The sequence below is a fragment of the Eubalaena glacialis genome, chromosome 14 (assembly GCF_028564815.1).
Source record: "Eubalaena glacialis isolate mEubGla1 chromosome 14, mEubGla1.1.hap2.+ XY, whole genome shotgun sequence".
Taxonomy (NCBI): Eukaryota; Metazoa; Chordata; class Mammalia; order Artiodactyla; family Balaenidae; genus Eubalaena; species Eubalaena glacialis.
In genome coordinates, this window is record NC_083729.1 from 62,187,725 (window position 1) to 62,206,867 (window position 19,143).

Genomic DNA, 19,143 nt, shown 5'->3' on the forward strand with positions numbered 1-19,143 from the left:
ATCTGGGTGCACAGCTCACCTCCCCCAGGAAGCCCTCCGGAGCCTCCTCTCTGCATTCCGGTAACTGCTCCACTTCCTTTGTGAACACACATACCCAGCCTCTGTGTGTGCCCCTGTTCTGGCCCAGGTCTGTTGGTCTATTTGCAATTGTTCTCTCTTTTCATCCAGTCTGGGCTGGAAGAGTATTTAGGTGTTGGTGAGCCCTCCCTTTCCATTTTCCATAATGGAAAATTGAGGCCCAGAGAAGCCAAATGACTTGCCCCAACGCAAACAGAGCCAGATGTAGACCCCAGCTTGCTTTATCCCAGTCCAGGGGTCCGTTGCCCTCGCACCATGTCCATTTGGCTGTGCCTATCTCCCCAGGATGACAGCACAGCCCCAAAGAGAGCTCCCAAGTTCTGGTTTGCTGGCTTGATGTGCAGTTGGGGCACAGCCGAAGCGCTGCCTGGGTGCAGAAGCTGCCAGAAACTGAGGGGCAGAGACCTTGGGGCGGTGGCAGAACTGGCCACTGGCCAGGGGAGGTATGGTCTTCAGAGGAAAGAGTTGCAGCCCACCGATGCCACCCCCTACCCGGAGGGCCTGGCAGCCTGGCCTGCATGCCGACAGGCCAATCTGGCTCCTGACCTGCTCACTTGGCATCTGAGGGCATCATCTTGGAATGAAAAATCTCCAACAAAAAGAGGTTTTTAACTTTTAGATAAGCAGAATTCAGTTTTAGATGGCACTCTGGCCCTTGAAGTTCTCACCAGAAATACAGTGACTGCTGGGTCTCAGTTTCCTCATCTTTAAAATGGGGATGAGTGCACCGAGGCTTCAGGAGGAAGATGGAAATGGGCTTTGAAGGATAGGAAGGAAGAGGCAGGAGAGCCTTCTAGAGCAAAGCATGAGCAAAGATTCAGAGGGGTGAGTGGGCACTGACTGTGAACATGGAGCAAGCCAGGCTCTGTCACTCTTACCAGGTGTGTGACCTGGGACAAGTTCCTTAATTTGTCTGTGCCTCAGTTGTTCACCTGTATAACGAGGATTACAGTAGCGCCTACCTGAGGCCATAGTTTAGGCCATATTTGTAAACATGAGGTAATATTTGTAAAATTCTTGTAGCAGTGCCTAACACATAGTAAGCGCCCTCTGAGAGGCATATTTATTTATACTCATTTATTTAACAACGCCGTTTTCTTTGTACTATCCGTTTTACTTCCTATAAGCAACACAAGGTGGCGTTTACTCCGGCCTGTGACTTATGGATACTGGGCCCGAGGGCCTTTCAGGGAGGGAGATCCTGGGACTTGTGCACTCCGGCCTCCTCACACAAGATGCTGTCCACGTCTGGAAGGCCTCCCATGCCTCCCTGAATTCTTCCCAGGGCTGTTAGGGAGGGGAGCTCTTCTGTGCCTCTGGGGCCGGGAGGGGGCCCGGGAGGGGTGGGGGTGGGGGTGGGGTGGGGGAGGGCTCCAGAGTCCAGCCTGAGCCTCAGCGCCCAGTCCCACTGTGTCCATGAGCACGGCATGGTCGGGGAGGGGTCCAAAGGGCAGGCCACTCTCTCAGGGCGCACCGACCTGCGCCAAGGAGCAGAAACGCCACGCGTCCCTGACTCTGAGGGCAGCCCGGGGGGAGGGGCCGGGGGCGCGGGGAGGGGGCGCGTGTGACCGTGGGTTAAGCTCCAAGTGAGGAATACGCAGGAGCAGATGGAGCCCAGAGCACCAAGTTCCTGTTTCCACGCAAACGTCTGGGACAATACAAGTCAGGGGCGCAGCCAGGGTGGGAGGCGGGGTGGGGATGGAGGGAAACAGAGACGGAAACAGGGTGGGGTGTGAAAGGAAGATGCCGCGTTGGCAGAATTAGCTCTCATTCAGAGTTGCTGTTGAACTGGTTGGGGATGGGGTGGCCTTTGCAGCCCCCTGCCCAGGGCCCGTGGCCAGCCTACTAGGGCCCAGGCTGGGCCCGGGAGAGTGGGGAGGGGTCTGGGCCTGTGCCTGCTGGGGACAGCCTGACAGCAAGTGCTCTTCGGAGCTGATTGCATTTCCTGGCCTTTGATGCCTGAGATCAAAGCAGTGCCAAGCCCTCCTGCCTTCCCAGCTCCTGGCAGCTCCTCCCTGCCCTCGGGGTCCCGTCTGTGTGGCCGTGGTGGCTTGTGGGGGCAGGCCAGCCTGGCATTCGTGGCTGGCCCCAAGCGAGCGAGAGGGGCTGGACGTGGGCTCTTTCCCACTCTGCGGCTGCCAGGCGCTCCAGCTGTGGGCGCATCCACTGTCTGCGCTTGTCACGCTGGCTCCATGTCCTCAGACACCCAGGGGTTGGACCCGGAGGTCACTAACACCAGGTCATGGGGGGTTGGGGGTGGGCCCACATGGCCCGGATCAAGGGCAAGAGCCAAGGCTGGAAACCCGCAGCCTGTGGAGATGGCACGGGGTCTGTTTGGCTGTAGCAAGAAAGGGCTATAACGTTGGTCATGCGAACCAGCCTTTCACGGGATCCCGGCTGGGAGGAGCTTGGAGTTGGTTTAGAGGAGGGTCCCTACACAGCCCTTCCTTCCTCCGAAGGATCCCCTAACCCCCTACTGACCATTCGGGCTGGGGGATCTTCCACTCCCCTGTTCTTGTTTCCACCTGACCTGAGCCCCCCATGGGGAGCTAGCCCCAGGGGCATTCACTGCTGCGATGCTGCTCTGAGTGTCCAAGGATGCACTGCGTAGATTTGTAAGGGTCCCACACTCCCCTGGGAGCTTTCCTGGGCCTTTTTGCCTGTGGTGCCCTTGGGAGGGCTTCAAGTTCAAGTTGCTGCCTCAGCTCACGGCAAACCACTTCTTGCTTGGCTCCTTCCACCCAGGTGTCTGTCAGCTGGCACTGCCTCAGTTTCCCTTTGGCAGAAGTGTGCAAAGGGATGCTAGGCAGAGGGCAGGGAGAGAGTAGGAGGTGGGCAGTGTGGAAGTTCCGAAAGGAAGGCAGAAGCTGCTGCGATCACAGACCTGGAGGTCCTGGGGGAGGGGTCTTGGACAGAGTGATGGTGGGGCTCCTGCCGGCCCGCGTGCCTGCAGTGGGGCCCTGGCTCTCCGTGGTGCCTGCCCATGTGGAGAGGATTAGGGCCCGGAAAGACACGTTTTCCTGCCTTCCTTCTTGGAAGGAGGATCAAGGGGACCTGGTGACAGCCCAGAGATTCTGGGCATGTGGACAGGCCCACTTCCCTTCCTGTCCATCTCCCAGGCAGCCTGGGAGATGCACACCATCTGCTGGCAGCCCCAAGCCTCGAGCCCCCAGCCAGCTTGGAGAAGAAGCTGTGGGCAGACCTGCCTTTCCATTCCCGGAGCCCGCAGCTGAGAGGAAGCATTGGGCTGGGGGCTTGATGGAAATAAGGCAGCAGTTAATATGCACAATAGTTATTGGGCTTAGTGGACCTGAGCAAAGTTGGTCAGGGGCTGCAAAGATGCAGGGACCCCTCCCACCCCGGCTTCCCTGTGCCCATTAGATCCAGGAGCCAACACTGGTCCAGGGGAAGCAGTTACAGGACCTGTTGGCTCCAGAAGGTGGGCTTGGGATTGGGGCTGAGACTGAGGGTGATCTTGGGATCCTGTTCTTGGCTGGGTTTGTGTGTGGCAAGCGGGGAGGAATTCTTAAACCCAGATGCACGCACACACATGTGCGCACGCGCGCACACACACACACACACACACACTCACACTTCTATAAAGACAGTGTCCAGCTTAGTGCTTGCATTTGGTAGGTAGGCAAATAAATATTGGGTGAATGGACGGTTGAATTAGAGAATGAACAGCCCCCAAAGTTCTAGCCCACAGGGCTTTTCTTCCTCTGTACTCAGAACCTTAGTTTTTGAGGCTCTTTCATTCTTTATTCCCGGCTGGTGATATATACTGGGTTATCTGGAGTGCTTACTTCTCAGTGGCTGTTTGTTCTCTAATTCTTAGCATATAATTAAATTGTGGCTTCCTGGGATAGGAGCTTTGATCCCACCCCAACAAAGTTCCCTAATACTGGGCTTGGTCTTCATCCAGTCCCTGCTACTGATTTCTTGGGGCATCTGCTGCACCATGCAGAGTTTGGGGTTGGGCACAGAGATGGCAATTACCATTCTAGTCTGAGCCTTGCCCCTGTGGCATGGTTTAGGGGACTAGGAAAGGTCTGGGGCTCAGGGGCCAGGCAAGATTAGGACTGGAACAGGAATTTCTAACCTGGGAATATGTGTGAGGCACATCCCCCCCCCACCCCCCAAACCCTCTCTGCTCCGTACGACGTGTGTGTGAGTGTGCTCAAGAGCACATTCGAGAATGAAATGAAAGATATTTAACTTTGGTCCGCACAGGGATGGAGTAGTCAGAATGGACACCAGGCAGAAGTAGCTGGTCATCATCAGCCCTGTGGCACCCTTTTGCTTCTCCTCTCCCTTCCCTGCCCCTCTCCTCCCATCCCCTCCACTCCACTCTCTCCCCTTCCTTCTTCTCCCTCTTGGGTACCACAGATTGGGTGGTACCTCTTCTGTGTCGAAATTGCCCTCCTACTGCCATGCCTATCACTGAGGGGCTAGAAACTTTCATGCTGGCCCTGCGCCCAACCTTCTGGGCTGACTGTGTCTCCTCCTCTCCTCTGAGACCTCAGCATAAGTGGACGTGGCAGGCTTGGTTACGTGAGGGAGGAGGGGATGGAGACCTTGGTCACTGGCCAGCTGTGGGGTTCGGAGACTCTGAACTTGGTTTTCGTGCTCTTACTCCGCAGGAACCCTCTTTGGAAGTGACTCGGTGTGACTGAAACCGCTCTGCCACACACCCACCAGCATTCTGAAGGGTCTCTCTTCCCGAGCCAGGTGGCCCCTGGGTCGCTGAGCAGCAGGGGGCAGGGAAGGGGCTGGGACCTGCCCCGTGACAGGCCCTGTGCCCGGCGCCCCAGCTGAGCCCGGCTGTGCTTGCTGTGTGTCTGGGTGTGTACATGCGTTCGTGTGCACCAGAGTCGGCCTGTGCGGGCCTGCGCGCGCACACATGCACACACGTGAGTCTATCTGGGGATGACGTGCCAGCGTGTGCATGCTCACAAACGGCAGGCTTGGCTGGGAAACCGGAATCTCCCCCTCCCAAGCCTCAACCCCTGCTCCCTGGGGCCCTGGTGGAGGAGAACACAGAGTCCCCAGAGCCCGAGATCTGGGACGGTGGCTTCTGTCAGATTCCACCCCCATTCCCCTTTCTTGACACAAATAGCTTGTGGAACAAAGGGAGCTGGGGATTTGGATTATTTATACAGTCAACATTAAGCAACTTGTGGTCTATTTAAATTCTTCTTTATTAGGCCGGGAAATTCCATGGCAAACACTCAGGCAGTAAGGAAACCTCCAACACGGCAGCTCCCAGCTCCGCTGTTGCCATTTGGTTCCGCATCTCCTTTCCTGCTCCCGACCTCTGACCCTTGCTTCTTCCATTCAGGCTCCCGGAGGCCATGCCCAGCCCCGGCTTCCCTGCCTGCACGCCCTTCGGATTCCCGCTCCATCCTTCCTAGCCCTTCAACCTCCATCTCTCAAACCTCTACCCTAGGCCCCCTGCCTCATGCCTCCCATGCTTTCTGTGACTTGGGAGGGCCGGCCAGATACCAAGCCCTACACTTCAGTGACAGCTCTGCCGGAGCAGTGTGGGGACTCGAGCCAGGCTTGGGAGAAGATGGGAGGGGCAGGTTGTGGGCCTGTGCACGCCGTCAGAGTGCTCCAGAGTCTCGGAGGACCTCTGCTCTCGGAGGTGCCTCTAGTAGACAACTTGCGTGGCGAAAGAAAGGATCCTACCAACAGGATGAGCCACCAGTGACTTCCAGCCAGTGACAGCCTGAGACAAGCTGTAGGACCTGATGCTGATCCTGAAGCCGGGGACTGTGCTGTCTGTCACCTGCGTGACACCTGGGGCTCTTGACCTGAGGCTGCAGCCGCAGATTTGTCTGGGCCCCGGTAAGGGAGGTGTGAAGTGTTAGGTCAAGGGCAGTGAGGAGCCCTGGGGGTCGGGGATGGGGGTGAGTGGGAGGTCCCTGAGGCAGCAGGGCTGGGAGGGGCCGAGCGTCCTGGGAAGGGAGGTAGCTAGAGCCATGTTAGCTGTGTTCTTCAAGATTTCTCCTATGAGGCCCCAGAGCCTAGCTCTGGAACCCGAGGCTGGAAGAGTCACGGAGGCGGATTCTGGCCCCTGGAGGGCACGGAAGCTCTTTTGCTCCTTCAGAGCTGTCAAAAGCGCTCTTGGATGCCTTCAGATGTTGGGGTTTGCATCCCCAGAAGTGCTCCAGTAGAAGCTGGTAATGCCCGGAGGGGATCCTGGCATGGGTGCCGTCGGGCCAGGTGGCCTTTCCAATGTCTCTCCTCCTCTTCCTGCTGTGATTACACGTGGAGCCGGGTAGGGTCTGGGGCAGAGGAGGGACTGAGGGTGGGGGAGCACAGAGACTGCAAGATCCCTTCAGAGGGGACAGCCTCTGGGCTGAGGCTCTGCAGGGCTGGTCTCTTCTCCCCTGCAGAGGGCCCTCCATCCTCTATCTCCAGGCTGTGGCCCCAAAGACTTGCCCCAGGGCAGATGTGGCCGAGGGCAGAAGGAAAGCTTGGGAAAGGGGAGGGAAGGGGGGAATGAGAACCAGTAGAGCACCCTGGGGTCCTGGAGGATCCCGGTGGGCATCCTGTGTCTCCTGGTCCTGGGCGGGTGCAGGTGCCCCTCTCCTAGCCCTCAGCTCCTGGGGGCCCTCCTGTCGTGGCTCTTACCTCTTGTGAAAGCCCCTCTCTCCTTGTTTCTCTCTTCAACTAAACTGCGATCCCCTGAGAACAGAGACTGCATTCACCTTGTAGCCCAGTGCCTGGCATGCAGGTAACAGCAGGAGCTTCATAAATGCTTCCTGAACTCAAAGAAATGGCTCTTTCAGGGGTTCTGGCCCAGCCCAGTCCTTCACCTTCCCCCCCATAACCTCAGCCCCAGAATCCCTTCCCTTTCATGCCTTTCCCAGGGGACAGAGCCTGTGCCCAGATGGAGAGGAGCCCACTGCGGGCTCAGAGGCTTATCTTGAACCTCTCCTGATGGCCGGCAGTGCTGGGAGATGGGGGGACACACCTCAAGGGTTTGGGGGGGCTGTCACCAGGGAGGCGAAGAGGTAAAGGTCACCGTGCCCGACTCCATCCTCTGGAGACCGGGCCAAGGCTTCAGCTCTTGTTTAAGTTGATGTTAGGGTTATGGATAAGCAACGCGTCCTCCTCCAGGCAGACAGGTCAGGGGCTGAGAAGCTGCCCCTTTCTCAGATCGCAGTGTGACAACCTCTGTCTCCAAACAGCAGCCAGAGAGGGTGGGGAGACAGACCTAGACCTTGCTGCCAATTATCACCTCGCTGTCGGCCCTGCCCTCTGGGCCTGTCCCTGCTGCCACCTCTGGGCCTGTGTTTCTGATTAGCGGGCCCCAGCTGTGCAGCATTAGTTGCATTTTTCCAGGATGAATCTTGTTTGTGACTTCCTGCCACGGGTCTGAACCAGCTGCCTGCCTTTGCTGCCTGCTTCTCATCCCCGTCCCCTGGGCTGCCCCAAATGCCCTCACTCCCAGGGATCTCCTCCTCGAGGGGACACTGAGGTCGCCCCCCCTCTCAGGGGTTTGTCTCCTGCGTGGAGGGAGATGTCCCTTAGGCTTTCTGGGGGCAGCTCAGGGCAAAACTGCTGCTCACAAGCAGAATTCATTTAGCTTCTCAGATGTGTGGTCTTCAGAGTGGGTGACAGGGTCCCAGACCTTAGCAGACCTGCAGATGCCAGCGGGCAAGGACAGAGCAGGTTAAGGCCAGGGAGGTGTTTGGATAGGGCTGAGAAAGCTGCTTAGGGAAGTCTCCAAGACAAGAAGCATCACCTTCTGGCTTCCTGGGGTCTGTCCTCTGCCCAGTCATGGTCTTGACTTGGTGGAGCCAGTCTCCAACTGAAGCCTCGAGCTGCATGAGCCTTTTTCTCTGGTTTTCCAGTGTGCTTCTTGTGAGCTACTCAGTGAAGACACCACCTCAACACACCCAACATCCTCATGAGAGGTAGTGGGCTCCCTCTCCTGCAGGTATGTAAGTATGAGCTGGAGAATGAAATCTTTTATGTTCATAGTGGTCTTTATATCGCATGTGATCCTCACTGCATCCCTGTAAGGGGGCAGGGCAGGGATAGGGGTGATCGTTATGATTTTCAGAGGAGGAAACAGGCTGGAAGGAAGGAGGGAGTGAGTGAGTGAGTGCTGAAGTCTGGGCTAAGACCCAGATGTGAGGCCCACATAGTTCAGTGTGAGTTTAATCAATATGCCTCCTCTCTGAGCCCAACCCAACTCCGAGAGACTCTAAGCCTAGAGCCCAGCCTGGCCACTGGTGTGTCCTCTCCCCTTTCTCCCTGCCTCCCAGCTTCCTGGCTGATACCCCCAAACAGTCTGACAGCCCCATCCCAGGCAAGCCTGGTTCTGACTGTCCGTCCTTGTCCCAACAGCCTGCCCTCAGCCATAGCCTCTAGTCTCTGCCAGGATCTGTGATCTGGGACAGATCTCTGGAAAGCAAAACCCTAGAGGACTCTTGAGGCTGTCAGCATCCTGAATAGGAGGTCCACAGAGGGCAGCTCACTTCTGTGTCCCCAATGCCCAGAGCAGGCCTGGCACATGGGACAACTCAGGCTGGAGAGTGGGCCAAGCAGCTGGAAGATTTGGAGCCGAGAGTGACCTAGAGAAGCATCTGCAGCTGGCACTGGGGACCCCAGGCAGTCAGGGAGACCTGCTCACTCTGGGAAGGAGGCAGAGGCTGGAGGTGGGTGGCGCAAGCTCTGCCTAGAGACAGGAGGCTTGTGTACCAGGAGCACGTGGCTCTTGAAAATGCTGACTGGAGAAGGGCCGTCAGCAGCACTGCGTGCCAGACACCCTTGGTGGGATAACGTTCTCTTGTGGCCTTAGGGGCAGGGCTGCTGAGAGGGGACCAGATGCTGCTGGGAGCTGGGGGCTCCCACAGGCTGCCTCTCATCTGGACCACTGCAGGGGTGCAGTGTTCCAGCCCAGAACCCATTCCAGGAGCCCCAGCCAGCAGCTAGGCTCCTGAGAGATGGGCCCATCAGCTCTCTCAAGCACCCTTAGAGAGTTTTCTGGACCAGTTTGGTGGGTGGTGTGGGGGGCAGGCGACAGAGACTCTGCCCTGGGGAAGCCTCTGTCCCAACCAGGGAGATGTTGCCTCTGCCCTCAGGCTCCTCTGCAGTTTATGATGTGTTGACATATCATAACCCCCAGGTTTCCTTTGCCCTGGAACTAAAGGTTTTATTCCTTCAATTCTTTAGTTATTTTAGGCAAATGTGAGCTGTCTCTCTAATTATCTGCACGGAACTGCCAACAGCTACATTTGGCTCTATTGAGACTATGAATGAAACTTGTGTTTGTCTCTCACGGGCTTGGTTGGTTTTAGTCTTCGCTGTCCTTTGGATGGCTGGTGGCAGAGAGCTGTGTGTGCTGATCAGCTAATGGGAACACAGTGTCAGCTTGCCTGGGCCATGTCAACGGGATCTTGGACCAGGGTGGACCCATGTCAAACTTTTGCATGAGAAACCAGTTCCCCTGTTGGAAGACAACTCCTTCAGCCTTCATCACATACCTGTGGAGACAGGGAGTGCCCTCTCTGCTAGTCAATTTTAAGTTCTCTCATTTGCTCTAGGGCTACAGGCCAGGCCAGGGGTCACTGAAGGTTCTCCTCCAGAAGCAGCTCTTGCGGGGTCCCCCAGAGCCCCCTGGTGGTCGCTATGGAAGAGTGCTGCTCTCCCCAGGGGTTCTCTTACAGCCCTCAAGTGGACAAAGGGAGCTTCTTCCCTTGGCAAGGGCTCCCTTGTGCTAGCCCTGTGGCTGCCAAAGGGCCCTGAGTTAGAGTTTCCTGGCTGCCCACCAGGCGTAAGGTCAAGGCCCATTCCCATCTCCAGGCACTGATCCTCTTTGGGCACCTCTTCTGAACAACCTTACCCCACCCTGCTAAGTCCTGACACACCCAGAACCAGCGTAGAGCTCAGGGTAGACTTGAGCTTCCCTGCACTGAAAGGCCCCACCTTCTAAGAGAGGCTCAGCCTTCATTGCAAGGAAGAAGGGACCACAGACTGGGGAAAAAAAGGAAAGGAAAGACAGAAAGCAGGGCAATGTCATCCTTGCCTGTCGAGAGGCTGGGGCCCCTTTTTACTATCTAACCAGATAGCTCAGCCTAGCAGCAAACCTGTCCTGGGCTGAAGTACCCTGGTCATTGTGGGTTCAAAGGAGAGGAGGCCTTTATCATACTCGAGAGACCAGAGGAAGAGGTATAACTTTCCTAGTTCTTGGCTTGGAACGTGGCTACCTGCAGCCCCAGTCGTGGGGGCTCTGAAGAAGGACCCTCCATCTTCCCCATCACCAGCCATAGCACTGTGGCCATATCCATCTTTCCAACCGAAGCCTTTCAAAGCCATGTCTTGATAGGAGGAGCAGGAGTTGGCTCTTCCATAACAGTAGAGTCTAGGCTATGACTTTAAATTAGACTCATTGGACAGCTGGGGATAATGGAAGGGAAGCAAGGGGCCAGTTGGGTTCCAGTCAGTCCTTGGGCCAATTCCATGAGACCAGGGTACTCTAGCCCAGCAGCAGGCCTGGGAGTACAAGAATGGTCTCCGGACCCCCCTCATGTCCTGTGTTCTGTCCCGCCATAGACAATAGGCAGTGTGGGCTTGTCCCACGGCCCTTGCATGGCAAGAGAGCACCACATTGGTTCAGTCTGGGCTTTTCATCCTTCAATAGCACCATAGCAGGAAGTTGTGGGCCTGTCCATTTACTTTATATGGCCTCCCCCAGCCTGAGCTCTAACCCACGCCTGCAAGTCTTTCGTGTAGCCCTTGGGGTTTCCTCTTCAGCCCTCTGGCAAAAAACCATTCCAACAGAAACCTCCATAGCTGCTCAAGAACTTGCTATAATTTATAGGCACAAAGCAGCCCAAATCCATGCAGAGAAAAGTAACATTCCTCCCCAAGAAGCAACTCAGCCAGTTGAGGGGCGGGGGGAGAAAGAGGGAGCAAGGAGAGAGGGAGAGAGGAGAGAAAGAGATATTCTGCTAAAAGATTTACTCATTTACAAAATAAACTGGTGAAAGACAAAGAGGAAAGCAGAAAGCGAGCAGATGTCATCTTCACAGCCTTCAGTCTAAGGGTGACCAGTTGTCTCCAAGGACAGAGGGTGCCTTAGGACAAACGATGGCTACTAGTTTTTATTTGCCCAAACGGTGGTTTTCCTAGAACAAAGGGACACGTTTTTCTTGAAGGGAATTCAAGCCACTTTCTTTAGAGAAGCCCAGAAAGATTTGCAACTTTTTAATGAGTTTTCCCAGCCTTTACACCGTCATACAATTTAACTTTTATAATCAACTGGGGAGATTAGGTTTTATCATCCCCATTTTATGAATGAAGAAACTAAGGTTTGGGAGGTTACTTGGCTTCTACTCTGATGAGGTAACAGAAGGAGGCAGGAGGCAGAGCTAGGTCTGCCGCCTCCAGAGCCCACACTGGGGGATGGGGGGTAGGAACAGGGGGACCCCAGAACTCAGAGGACATCAAGTCAAGAGAAAAGGCCAAGTGGGGCTGCATGGGCATGGGAGGGGTTAAGTGCCATACTGCAGAGGCAGTCTTTTCAACACCACCTCCTCCCCCTTTTTTCTCTTCCTCTTCCACTGAGTTGACCTTTAAATTACAGCATCAGCTGCCGTGCCAGACACGCTGCGATTTCCCCTCACTCCATCTGCCTAGCCTTCCTACTGGCGCAGTCGCTCCTCTTGCTGCTTTCTCCTCCCTCTTTCCTGCTCCATCCGTCTCCCTCCTCTGCCCGTCCCATTCACAAAATCCCAGCATCACAGGAGGCCCTGCTGCAGGTGGGCAATACTGGTCCCCACCCTTCTCCGCACTCTCCACCCCGCCGCCCTGCTCTGGGGTTGGCAGTCAGGAAAATCTCCTCTGCACAGACCTGTTCCTGCCTCCCTTCCTCTGGCCCCAAAACCTTCACGCCAGCCCTCCCCACTGTTTCCCCAGCCCCAGCTCTTTCTGCCCCCCCATCTGCCCCAGCCTCGCCCCTCCCAAAAGCCCCACGCAGGGATATACCCTCTGCGTAATGTTCATTTGCATTTAGCCCAAGGCCTAAACGATATTTTTTACCATGACTGTAGAATACAGCAGACATTAAATCTTATTGGTTTAATTTTCTTCCAGATAATAGTACAGCCTTTGATTTTTTCCCCCCCCAAACTATGGAAAAAGTGTCAAAGAAAAGTGGAACATTAATCAAGGGACTTTGATGAAAAGAATGAACGTGTTTTCCTAAGAGCCCAACATGTGGTGCAGCTGTTGGTGGATGTTTAAATGACATTTTTCATATGTTGCTGTAAAAAAAAAAAAATCTCTCTGAGTCGATTCTGGAAATATATTCCAATTTGCTACAAGGCCAGTGGTTTTAAAATTATTTAGAAATAAAATGTGTTTATGATTTCTGCTCTACTTTGTATATTTGTCTGCTGCAGGCCTCTTTCCTTTGAGGAGGGCCTAGCCTGTCTCTCCCAGAAGCTGCGGCCCTCTTAAGACAGAAACATTCAGCTTTGGCCTAGCACGTCACTCTGTCCCAGAGGCTTAAACTTCGGCAGGAGGGATTTAGGTGAGGAAGAAAAACAAGGTGATGGGAAACGTCATTATGTTTTGAAAGGTCTGGGGAAACCTTTATAAAAGGCATGATTTCTCCCGTATAAGAGAAAATAATTAACTCGTTCAACTCCTAGGTTCCCTTAGAAGCCTGAACACCTGAGTGAGGGAAAGCCAGAGGCCAGAAAACCTTGGCCTCCAGCCTCTCACATGTGGAGGGAGCCCCAGTCTCTCTTGGGCTGGGGGAGACCTGAGTTCTCTCTTCATTTTTGGAGCCCACTGAGCTGGAAGGTCCTTGGGACGACGCTCCCCTCCCACCCTGCTGGGATTCCTCCCTCAGAAGATCCTTTAGAGCTTTCCAGACTCCTGCCTTCTGAAGGAACAGCTTCTCTCTGAACAGTGCCATATTTGGGAACTTCACCAACCCTAATATCAGGGGAGGGAGCGAGACGTCTGATAGACTCCCTTTTGAGTGTGCACACCAAGGGTGTTCTGTCCCCGGCTCTCTGACCACAGGGGCAAAGCCTGGCCGACAGCAGTGGGAGCACATATATTAAGTTCCAGACAGGGAGAGGCCCCACAGGTCCTCCCCAGGGCCAGGAAGGCACACGGCCTGGAGGCTTGCAGTCCTTCCCCAGACGGGGCAGCCCCTGGGGGAGATGGACTAAGGCCTGAAGGGCTCTTCGGCCTGGCCTGGGCCCTACACTCGCAGTGGTCCTGTCCTAGCTGGCCAGTGGGGGGCACACTCTCCCTAGTTTTCCCGTCTCCATGGTAATTATCATGGACCTGAGGGAATATGCAGGGGTGCTGGTGCCTCTCCCCTGCCAGGAGCTTCCCGGGGGAGGCCTTCACGGTCTGTCCGGGGCCACCTCCAGACTCCCAGCTGCTCTGTCCTCCCGTACTGGCCTTTGGCTTCCCCGGCATGTCCTCACAGGGTCTTACCCGGAGAAAACCTTTTATGGGGTATATGCGGTTTGGGCAAGGGAAGATGTCTGCCCAGACCCAGGGCCGAGATGAGAGCTGCTGAATTTTTTCGACTCTGAGCTCAAGCCCAAGCTCAAGCCTCCCCTCCTTTCAGATCAGCCTCCTCTTCCCTCCTAATCTTGTGTCCCCCTCTTCCTACCCAACTTGCTCAGTTCCACACGGTCTCTCGAGTGTTGAGCCCAGTCCTGCCTCTGTGTCTCAGCCCCAGTGAAAGGCCTCTTGCAGGCCCAGCAGAGGCCCCACCTTCTCTCTAGGGCCTTCCTGTCCAACTCCTGAGAACTAAGAATTGGGGTTGTGCCTAGTCACTTACCCATCTATGTTGTCTTGTCTTGCATCCTTGTTGGACGTGAGCCCCTGAGGCAGGATGGTAGGGGCCCTTCCTTTTTTTCCCCCGTACACTGCTTGGTGTGAGGTGGGGCTTGGAGGAGCTACTCCAGGCAGGTTTGGAGCTGCCTTTTAGAGAAAGCCTACCTGATCCCAGCTGCTGCTCTAATTTATCTATCACAATAATCCCTTTATGTATCAGTGGGATATGAGGGAGGTCTGTTGGGAGCTTCCAGGAAATGATTCCTCACTCTGAAGACAGAGACACAGGAAAACAGGTCCTTTGCCTTCCTCCGGGCGTAGCCATACCTAGATGGGATGCCAGGAATTCCTGCAGCATCTGGGCATGAAGCTGAGACACGGGAGGGGAGATCAAGAGCATCACAGAAACAGGGAGAGGGAGCCCTGGTGAACCTTCTTAGAGTAAGAGGCAATCAATTTCTCTCCTTGGAGTCTGCTTGGAGACAGGCTGTCATGTTATTTACAACTATAAAGCAGCCTACTGGGTAGAGTGAGAGCTGTGGTGGGGCCTGGAGAAACCCCAACTGCTGCTGCTGAACTGGGACTGCTTGTTACCAAAGACTTTCTCTCTCTCCCTCCCTCCCTCCTCCTTTCCAGAAGGAAAGAAGAGACCTGAGCTTTGTCTAAGACCACATCTGAGATTAAATGAGGGTGGCCAGCCTACCCCATTGGGCCGTTCTGAGTGTTTACTAGGATAACATACATGCTAAAGGCTCCTTAGATGGTCCTTCCCTTCCCCTTTCCCCTGCTGTCTTGTTTGCAAAGACAAGGTCTTCACCTGTCTTCCTTGCTGTATGCTAAATGTAGTCATTAGTCTGGAAAGGGGAACTGAGGGCTCTGGTGGAGGAATCCTGGTGTCTGCCCTTGATCCCAAACCAATCAGATCCAAGGGGCTTTCAACAGGGACAGGGCATTGCAAAGTTTCACCATGCCCTGAGCACCGTATTTTATGATTTAATATCATCGGCAGATGGACTGCATCTCACAATGGACCCAAGAACACAAGGGTTGACCCTCCAGAGGTGCTGCATGACCTTGGTTGGTCCCAGCAGCCCATACCCTGCTGTGCTAGGGATGGGTCTCAGCAGCCCATGCCATACCCCAGCAGTTGCCCTTGAGGATACTTTGGCAATCAAAGACCTAGCCGTGCCTGTTGAGAGCATGCCTAGCAGGAGAAAGGACAGAACCCGGCCTCGCCTGGCCAGTGCTCTTGGACTTCTGAGTGTTAAGTAGAACTCAGTGTTAACCAGAGCTCCAAGGAGCCAGCTAAACCCTGTGCCCCTGCAAACCAGAGCCAATGAATGAAGCATGGCAGCAGAGCACCAAGTTTCACTATGAATTGGCAGGTAGAAACAGGCTTGAACTACAGCCAGAAGGGTGTGGGTGAGCTGCAAGGAGAATTCCTGCAAAAGCGGTTGGGCCATGGGTAGAAATGGGCAAGCAGTGATATTTTGTCTGTATTCTGTTTTAGACTCAGGTGTCTTTAAAGGCAGGAGAGCTGCTCAGGAGACGGATGTGGAGTTGATGTTGCCCTAAGCTAGAGACCAGGGCCAAGTGACCACCCGCCCCTCTCCAGGCATGGACTCAGTCTCAGTCCTGCAACACAAGGACTGAAACATTGCATGGCCTGTCTCTGGTTTGCTGGGACTTTTGGGAAACCCAAATGCAAAGTAATTAGAGTGAGGGGCTTTAAATTTCTTCAAATGAAAATATTTTCCCTGTATAAATACCTTTGTGGGGTTACTTGCTAGCGTTGTTCTATCTCCGAACCTTGTTGAAAGTTCATTCATCCAGTTTCATGAACACACACAGAAGGACAAAGGGGACCACAACTCCATGTACATAACTCAATCTCCAACAGGGAAGACTGAGGGGAGCATGGTGGTGAGCTCTCTAATGAGAGCCGGACCCTGGGAAGGAGAGAGGAGGCCAGGACACAGCTGGGGACAGTGGAGATGATCAGGGGAGAGAGGAGCAGACAGAGTCTACGTCAGCCTCATGGCTGGGCTCTGGCCTCCTGACCAGCTGAGTCATCCTGGGCTGGATTTTAGGGGGAGCCACATATTTCCTGCCTTTGGAAAAACCTAGCCTGATGAGGAAGTCAAAGTCCTGGTCTGCAAGGAGCTGCCAGGTGCTCTCTGGACTTGGGAAGCTTCACACCCATCAGCTCAGATAGAAAGCAGAGACTAGTCCTAATACTTAGCACAACTAAGAATCTTTGGGCCTGCACCTGAGTACTTGTGTCAGGGCAAAGAGAAAATAAAAAGGAAGTCTTTTCCCCAGGGAGCTGGGACAACAGGGACTTGAGTTCCTAGACCCTTATCCCCAAGCCCTGGCCTCCTAGAAATGGGTTACTATTTTTTTTGAGGGGGGAGGAAGATGTCCCACCCTCCACTGTCTAACACCACAAAAAATCTGTCAATTTTGCAGCCTTCTTTTGCTAGAAGGCATAACCACTTAGCCCCCTGATGTCCTTGGCTTCCTCCTAAGACATCCCTGGCTATGAACTCCTTTAAGATGATGTCTTTGTTTGGGTTCCCTAGAAAATAGAGCCTGAGGTAAGGCTTAAGTGCTACTGCTTTATTTGGGAGGTGCAAATCCAGAGCAGCAAGAGTGAAGCAAAGTGGAAGTGAAGCAGTAAAGGATGGGGACCAATGCAAGATGATAGTTATTGCACCGGCCATTGCTGCCTGACGAGCTACAAAGAGACACAGCCGATCAAGATGTAAGTGCATCCCATCAGCAAGGCAGGACATTTCTGGAAAGACTGTACGGAAAAAGTGTGCCTTAGAACAATCCATTAGAAAGGGAAAGGAGAGAGAATTTTATCTGAAGTCCTCTCCCATCTTCTCTCTGCCAAAATCCATCTCATAGGGAGCTAACTAACCGGAGCGTCCTGACGGTATCACTCAGCTCCTTCAGCAGTTGCTTATGAATTCAGAGCCTACACTCTGCATATTGATGTTTCTTCTAAGACAGAAAGTTCAGTAGGAGCCTGAAGCTCTGGCGGGGCAGCTGGTCAAACTCAGACAACAGAGCTGTGTGAGCATGTGTGGAGTCAGTTGACTGTGGTGGCAGCTGAGGGGGGGTAAGCAGCTGAGGGTCTGAGAGGATCTGAGAAGTTTCATAAGCCGTGTCCAGCAGAAATGGAAAGAGTCTCTGGAAGAGGAGGATGAAAAGGGGGTCCCTGCAGAGTCATGGTCCTTAGAGACCAGGGAAAGCCAGAGAAGAAGGAAATCTGAGAGACAAAAGATGAAGGTGACGAGTTGAGGAGTTTGTAGAAATTGAATTAGGCAAAATGGAAGGACTCAGTGACTCTGGGTAGGAAGTTACTCCAGTTCTGGAAGCTACTCCAAGGGCACTCCTCTGAATAAAAATGTGCATTATATTAGAGCCTTCTTAGCCAGTGTGTGCTCTTGGTTGTAAAGAATAGGTCTTCTACTTTTTCTAAGCCCACTGTATGGTAAATTGGAAAATGGCCATAAATTCTTCCCCTCCCCGAATCCATGCCCTTGCAAAGTGACACTGTAGATTCTCCCATCAGGAGGTGGTCTGTTTTTCCATCTCTTGAGTCTATGCCAACCTTGTGACTTACTTTAGACAATGGGACATTAGCAAACATGATGTAAGTAGAGGCTTGGAAAGCACCCTTGTGCATTGGGGCTTGCCATTTTGCTAAGCTTAGACCCCGGGGACCACTGTGTGAATGAGCCTGAGCTAGCCCGCTGGAGGATGGGAGGCCACATGAAGGAAAACTAAGGTGCCCATCAGATGTCAGCGAGATCACCCTTCATCCGGTTGCTACCTGACCTATCAGCTGACTACAGACTCGTAAGGAAGCCTAGTGGAGATCAGCTGAGCCAGCCGAGACCAGAAGAACTGCCCAACTGACCCATGAATCATATGCTAAATAATTAAATATTTGTTGTTTTAAGCCACCAATTTTGGGGGTTGTTCATTATACAGCAAAAGTCAACTAATTCAACTTGAATAACCCACTGAGTGTTAAATTCATAGATTGTGTTTAGTATAGATTTTTCGAATAGAGCTGAATTGCACAGAATCCATTACAGAGAAAATCATCTGAATAAAGAGGATAAGTGATGCTTGGTGGTGGTAATGGTGAAGGTGATAGTGATTAGATGCTGGGGACGCTCGATGACAACAGTGGTAATGATATCTGTGAAGGAGATGGTGAGTGTGTAATTGTTGTGGTGTTGATGCTAAAACTGATGAGGGTGATGATGAGGATGTTGATAAACATCTGTTGATCAACAGAAGTTGATGAGGATGCTTGTGAAAGTGGCACAGCAATGACTGTGGTGGAGATGTTAGTAATAAGTGGGGATGATTGTGCTGCTGGTGGTGGAGGTGGTAAAGACTGTTGGTGTTGTTGATAATAATCATGGTGAAAATAATGGAGAAGCTGATAACGATGAGGGGGATGACGAGACTGATGATGTTCATTGGATGGTGGCAATGGTGGTAATGGTTTTCATGACCATATTCATGGTGGTGATGATCATGGTGTTGAAGATGATGGTTTTGACTGCAGTAAGTTGATGTTGCTAGCTAAGATATGTCCAGATCTCTATGGCGAGCAAGTCCATTGGCCTGGATTTCTCCTTCCCATTATAACCCAATACCAAAATCAAGCTCCCAAGGGAAGAGGGGTTTTCTGAGTAAATTATTCTCTGAGCTGGGAAGATTAGAACCCCTGGCTTCAGTTCCTTTCTTGACAAGAATTGATGAACTAGAGCCAGGATAGATGTGGAAGAACAATGAGGGGCCTCTGCTGTCAGCACCCGCTGCCTCTTTGAAGGCAGAATGGGAGAAAGGCCCACAAAAGGCTGGGCAGCTGGTGGAGGGAAGAGAAGGCAGTTCTCACACTACTTCAAGCCAGAAGCCACAGATCTGTGTCTCCAGGAGCTCCAACGGCATGCTCCCTCGGCTCTGGAGAGTGCCAGCAGCTAGGAAGCAGGACACGGACAGCAAGATGTCTACAGCCTCATGTGGCCAGACTGAATCCCTGTGGCAACATGTGGGGAAGACCTCCAGGGGCCAAAGGCTCAGTTTTGATGGGGCTTGGAGTGCTTGTCATCTGCCACCTGAGTTGTGCCTTCGCTCTGTCTCAGACACCCTGGGAGAATGAGCTGTGGCGCACGCTCTGAGCTGGAGGATGGGGAGAGAGTGAAATAA

At 53.6% G+C, this 19,143-nt stretch overlaps 1 long non-coding RNA gene across 1 annotated transcript in view; it reads left to right on the forward strand.

Annotated features, from left to right (window-relative positions):
- Positions 1-19,143, forward strand: part of LOC133105328 (uncharacterized) — a 35,331-nt gene that overhangs the window by 2,882 nt on the left and 13,306 nt on the right. The window contains exon 2 of the long non-coding RNA XR_009703834.1: positions 7,944-8,029. This is a non-coding gene — a long non-coding RNA (uncharacterized LOC133105328). The remainder of the gene's footprint in view (positions 1-7,943; positions 8,030-19,143) is intronic.